Source organism: Tupaia chinensis, unplaced genomic scaffold (genome assembly GCF_000334495.1).
Source record: "Tupaia chinensis unplaced genomic scaffold, TupChi_1.0 Scaffold000271_1, whole genome shotgun sequence".
NCBI lineage: Eukaryota > Metazoa > Chordata > Mammalia > Scandentia > Tupaiidae > Tupaia > Tupaia belangeri.
In genome coordinates, this window is record NW_006159752.1 from 3,894,562 (window position 1) to 3,899,454 (window position 4,893).

A 4,893-nucleotide genomic window follows, 5' to 3' on the forward strand; every position below is an offset into this window, starting at 1 on the left:
GTGGGCCGGGCTGCCGAAGTCCAGAAGCTTCAGCCTTTCCTTAGTGTCAGGATCCACTTCGATGATTTCCTGGTCCAGGGCTGAGGCCTCAGGAACGTCATTATCTCTCCTTTCTCGCTCCTCCTCCTGCAGCTTGATGGAGATGCCTCTCACGGGGACTCTCCGGATGCGCTTCATGAGATGCGTGACGCGGCCTGCTGTCCTGTTGCGGAGCTTCTGGCTGGGAATGATGGCCGTCTCCTCGCACACGCGCTTGTTGGTGTGGAAGTCGTTGCCCAGACGCGTGTACTACTTCTCGATGATGACCCGGGCCGCCTTCTTCACAGTTTTGGTGCGAACATGGCCCGCGTTGGCGGGTCCTTGGTCAAAGAGCAAAATAACATTTTTTTTTTTTGAGAGGTTTTCGCTATAGAGCGCGTGCGCTTGCCAGACAGACAGAGAGAGACAGAGAGACAGAAAGCAAGAAATCACCCTCCAGGGGGGGATGGTCACGCTGCAATCCCTTCTCCTCCATTCTCCTCTCGGGATCTTGGGCACACACGCACACGCGCCCGGCGTGAGTTCTAAGCCGCCAGGTCCGGGACGCGAACCACGGTCGACTACGTGGGAATCCAGCGACATAGCCATTACGCTAACTACTGGTTCCCAAAGAGCAAAATAACATTTTTTAACTTCCAGGAAACAAAGATTTTGTCAACTTGATATAGCCACTTTGTGAATTGCAAAAAAAAAAAAAAAAAGTTGGCTCAATTACAGTGTAGAAATTACGTAGTTCAGAATTATTTTTAATGGATAGAAAAGGAAAATTAGATTTAAAAAGGGTGAGATAATGAAACTTCTCCAGTGGTAACAATAGTGACCTATTTCTAATAATAGAAAGTTGTAATTTTTGATTAGCAGCATCTTGGAATATGAGCATACATACTTGAATGCAAATTCCCATGACTGAGTTAAAACATCAATATTTTGGGACCAGCAGAAGGTGTAATGGTTATGTCACTGCACTCCCATATGCCCAGCTGTGGTTCAAATCCTGGACCTGATGACTTCAAACTCATACTAGGTGCATGTGTGTGCGTGCCCAAAATCCTGAGAGGGGAATGGAGGAGAAGGACGTTCCCCCCCGGGAGGTGATTTCTTGCTTTCTGTCTCTCTTTCTCTGTCTCTCCAGTGAGCACACATGCCCTATAGCAAAAATCTCTCTCTAAAAAAAAAAAAATCAATATTTCATTATTTGGTAAAATATAGTAAGCAATGCAGTGAATTACACTGCCTCTAGCACTAGAGTAAAATATCTTGTTTAGCTAGAAGCATTCATTAATTTTCTTTATTAATAGGTCAGTTATGACTATTATCATTGGAAAACAGCTGAAGTATCTAATCTGGTTTACAAAAATTTTTTTAAAAATGTGCTTGCCAGACAGAGAGAGAAACAGAGACAGTGAGAGGGAAAGTGAGGAATCACCTCCGAGGAGGGATGGCTTTGCTGCAAACCCTTCTCCTCCATTCTCCTCCCAAGATGTTCATGATGCACCTGGCATGAGTTTCAGGATCTGGAACGCCATCTGCACTCAGCCATGTGTGAGTCCAGAGATGTAACCACTATGCCACCTGCTGGTCCATCTGCTGGTCCCTCTGTTTACAAAATTTAAAAAGTATGACCCTATTGAGACTGCTCAACCATGACGAGGAACTGCTCAAAGTTTCTGTAGCGTGTTACTTAACACATTTTACTGATTGCCTACTGTGTGCCTCAGTATTGGGGATATTTAAGTTAAAAACATGGCGTTTAGGAACCAACAGGTGGCATAGTGGGTAAGGCACTGGACTCCCACATGGCTGACTGCAGTTTGAGTCCCAGACTTGGTGGCTTGAAAATCACACTGGGTCCATGTGCTTGTACACCCAAACTCCCTAGAGGAGAAGGGAGTGCAGTGTGGCCATCCCCCATGGGGGGTGATTTCTCACTTTGTCTCTCACCACCTCTCTTGTCTCTCTCCTCTCTAGAGAGCACATGCATCCTATGGCAAAAACTGTAGAGACAAAGAAAAAAACACATGGTGTTTAGCCTTGGAGAGCTTTGGACCAGTGGAGAGACCGATAGGCAAATATGTTGATTAACAACGTAAATGCACATTGTGTTAGTGTGTACCGACTGCACTAGCAGCCACAGAGCAGGGACTCCATGTGCCTGGAACAGGTCAGAGAGAAAGTGGAATTTGTGCTAGAGCTTAAAGAACAAGTAGGAGCTTGCATCATGGAGGAATGAAAGGATGGTTTTCTTGCCTGGGGATGCCTTCTCTCCTGGAGAGTCCCATTTTTGAAAACTAGAAGGAAAGAAAGTTGCTGTGGTTTGAAGACACCCCCACCCCCACATTTTTAAGTGTTGGAAACTCAGTTCTCTAGTGCAACAGCGTTAGTGGAGGGCGCCTGGTGAGAAGCCCTGCCTTCCTCCCGTATGAGCACGCGCGGTTTGTTGTAAGGCTGAGCCTCTCCGGCTCTCTTGCTCTGACCCTCTCACCATTTGATGCCATCTACCATGTCATAGTCAGCAGAGGCCCTCAGCAGAAGCTAGTGGCACATTCTTGGACTTCCTAGTCTCCAGAACTGAGAACCAAATAATTTTTTTTTTTTTTTTTTGCAAACTACCCAATGTTGAGTGTTCTGTTATCTCTGCAGAAAATGCACCAGGACAGCAGTTTATCAGCCAAGTCCCAGCTGGAAAAGCAAAATTCACACAAGGTATTTCAATGGGAGGAATTTAATATAGGAAATTTTTACTTCAATTCAAAGATGTTGGAATAGTTGAAAGAGCAACTAGGCTGTGAGATAAACACAAAACCTGAGGACCATGGGAAGTCACTATCACCTCTAGGGCCGGAGGACAACGGGAAGACCGTGTTACTGTAGATCCAGGTGCTGGATACCCTGGTAGATGCTGGGGACCAGGGAGGTGATTAGCCACTCATGGAGACGTAGCTTGAGGCAGAGAGGCATGGAGAGTAAGAGAGGGAGAGAGAGAGGAACCAAGAGAGAGCGTGCAAATTCACGGGGTGGGGGGCAGGTGGAAAGGGAGCCTGGAAATGTAGTTTGTGGGATTCAGCGCCCCCTGTATGAAGTAAAGCGAAGGAAGGATAAAACTAATGGAGACCAAACAGGCCAGATCAGCACAAAGGCCCTTAGAGCAAGGAACAGTCAAGGTTAAAGTAGGCACCAGCTCCTTAAGACCAAATGGCCTTGGGGCCAGCAGGTGGTATGGTGGTTAAGGTGCTGGACTCCCACATAGCCGACCACGGTTTGAGTCTCGGACCTGGCAGCTTGCTCTCCCACTTCCCCTTACTCTCTCTCTCTCCTTCTCTCATCAAATTTATAAATAATGATAATAATGAGTAAATAAATAAATGAATAAATACTAAAAAATAAAAAGACAAAAAGGCTGTGTGTGTTATTCAGAGCTGTTTGAATTTTACCTGAAAGTCATTAGGGAGCTTTCAAACAACTTTGGCAGGGAAATGAGATGCCCTGATTAAGTTAGGAAGATAATTCTGAAAGCACTGTGGTGAGTGAACTTGAAAGGCAGAAAAACAAAAACAAAAACAACCAACCAACCAACCAAACAAAAAACTCAGGAACTCTTGTCCAGTTGAAGAAAAATGAAATCCTAAAATGGGATGACAAGAGAAAGGATAGAAAGGAGGGGACAGATACTAAGGCCCAAGGGCTAATTAGAGAAGGATGTGACAGACAGGAAGTAGCAGATTTCCTAGCATTTGGTGTCTGCAGAAAACAACAAGAAAAACCACACACACACACACACACACACACACACACACACACACACGGGAAAGGCCTGGAAGATGACTGGCCTATCATACTTAGGGCACACGGTCAACTAAGGAAGAAAACGTCTCTTGGCTGCCACATCTACCAGTACTGTCGCTTCTGCGAGACTGTAACTATTTTTTTTTTTTTTTTGGAGAGGTTTTCGCTATAGGGGGCGTGCGCTTGCCGGACAGAGAGAGAGAGACATAGAGACAGAAAGCGAGAAATCACCCCCCAGGGAGGATGGTCACGCCGCAATCCCTTCTCCTCCATTCTCCTCTCGGGATCTTGGGCACGCACGCACAAGTGCCCGGTGTGAATTTTAAGCCACCGGGTCCAGGACTTGAACCGCGGTCGACTACGTGGGAGTCCAGCGACATAGCCATTACGCTAATTGCTGGTTCCCTGCGAGACTGTAACTTCAAAGAGAGATGCGTGCAAGGGTTGAGAAGTGGGAATGGTTATTTCTTCCGGCTTCGAAGGAGTCTACACTTACCTTTGCACACAGATAACTTGGATCACATTTTAAGTTTTCTTTTGGGATTTTGTCCTTCAATCATTCTTTCAAGGGTTCAAAAACAATTCTCATTCTTTCATTCGTTTTCGTTTTTTTAAAACCCTGCCAGATAGTGTTAGGGCTACAGCTTTGAAAAATCATTCCACCCTCCAACCCCTTCATGTTATATGGATGACAAAGTAGCGCAAAAAGTTAGGTGACTCGCCCAAAGTCACAAGGCTCTGAGGCCCACAGCCAGGAACCCGGGTCTCCTGCTCCCAGTCTGCTGTTCTTCCCACTCCACTGGGAGCACAGGACTGACTGGTTTCTTTCCAGTTTAATTTAAGAAGCGACACCAGGAATCTTGAGTTCACAGGGGGAACCCAGTAAAATGTTGCTGCTAGATTTTCCTAGAATATTAAATATACCCAGGGTATTATATACTTTGACACAAGATCTAATATAGAAAAAGAAGAAAAGTTGCTTGAAGGCTCAGAAACTATGGCATTTTGGGCGAGACAATTTTATATATATATATACATATATATATATATATATTATAAATAAGTAATTAT

At 45.3% G+C, this 4,893-nt stretch overlaps 1 pseudogene; it reads right to left on the minus strand.

Moving 5' to 3' along the window:
• The window catches only part of LOC102469710 (uncharacterized), a 19,647-nt pseudogene extending 17,113 nt beyond the window's left edge, over nucleotides 1-2,534 (minus strand).
• Between the last annotated feature and the right edge of the window lie 2,359 nt (nucleotides 2,535-4,893).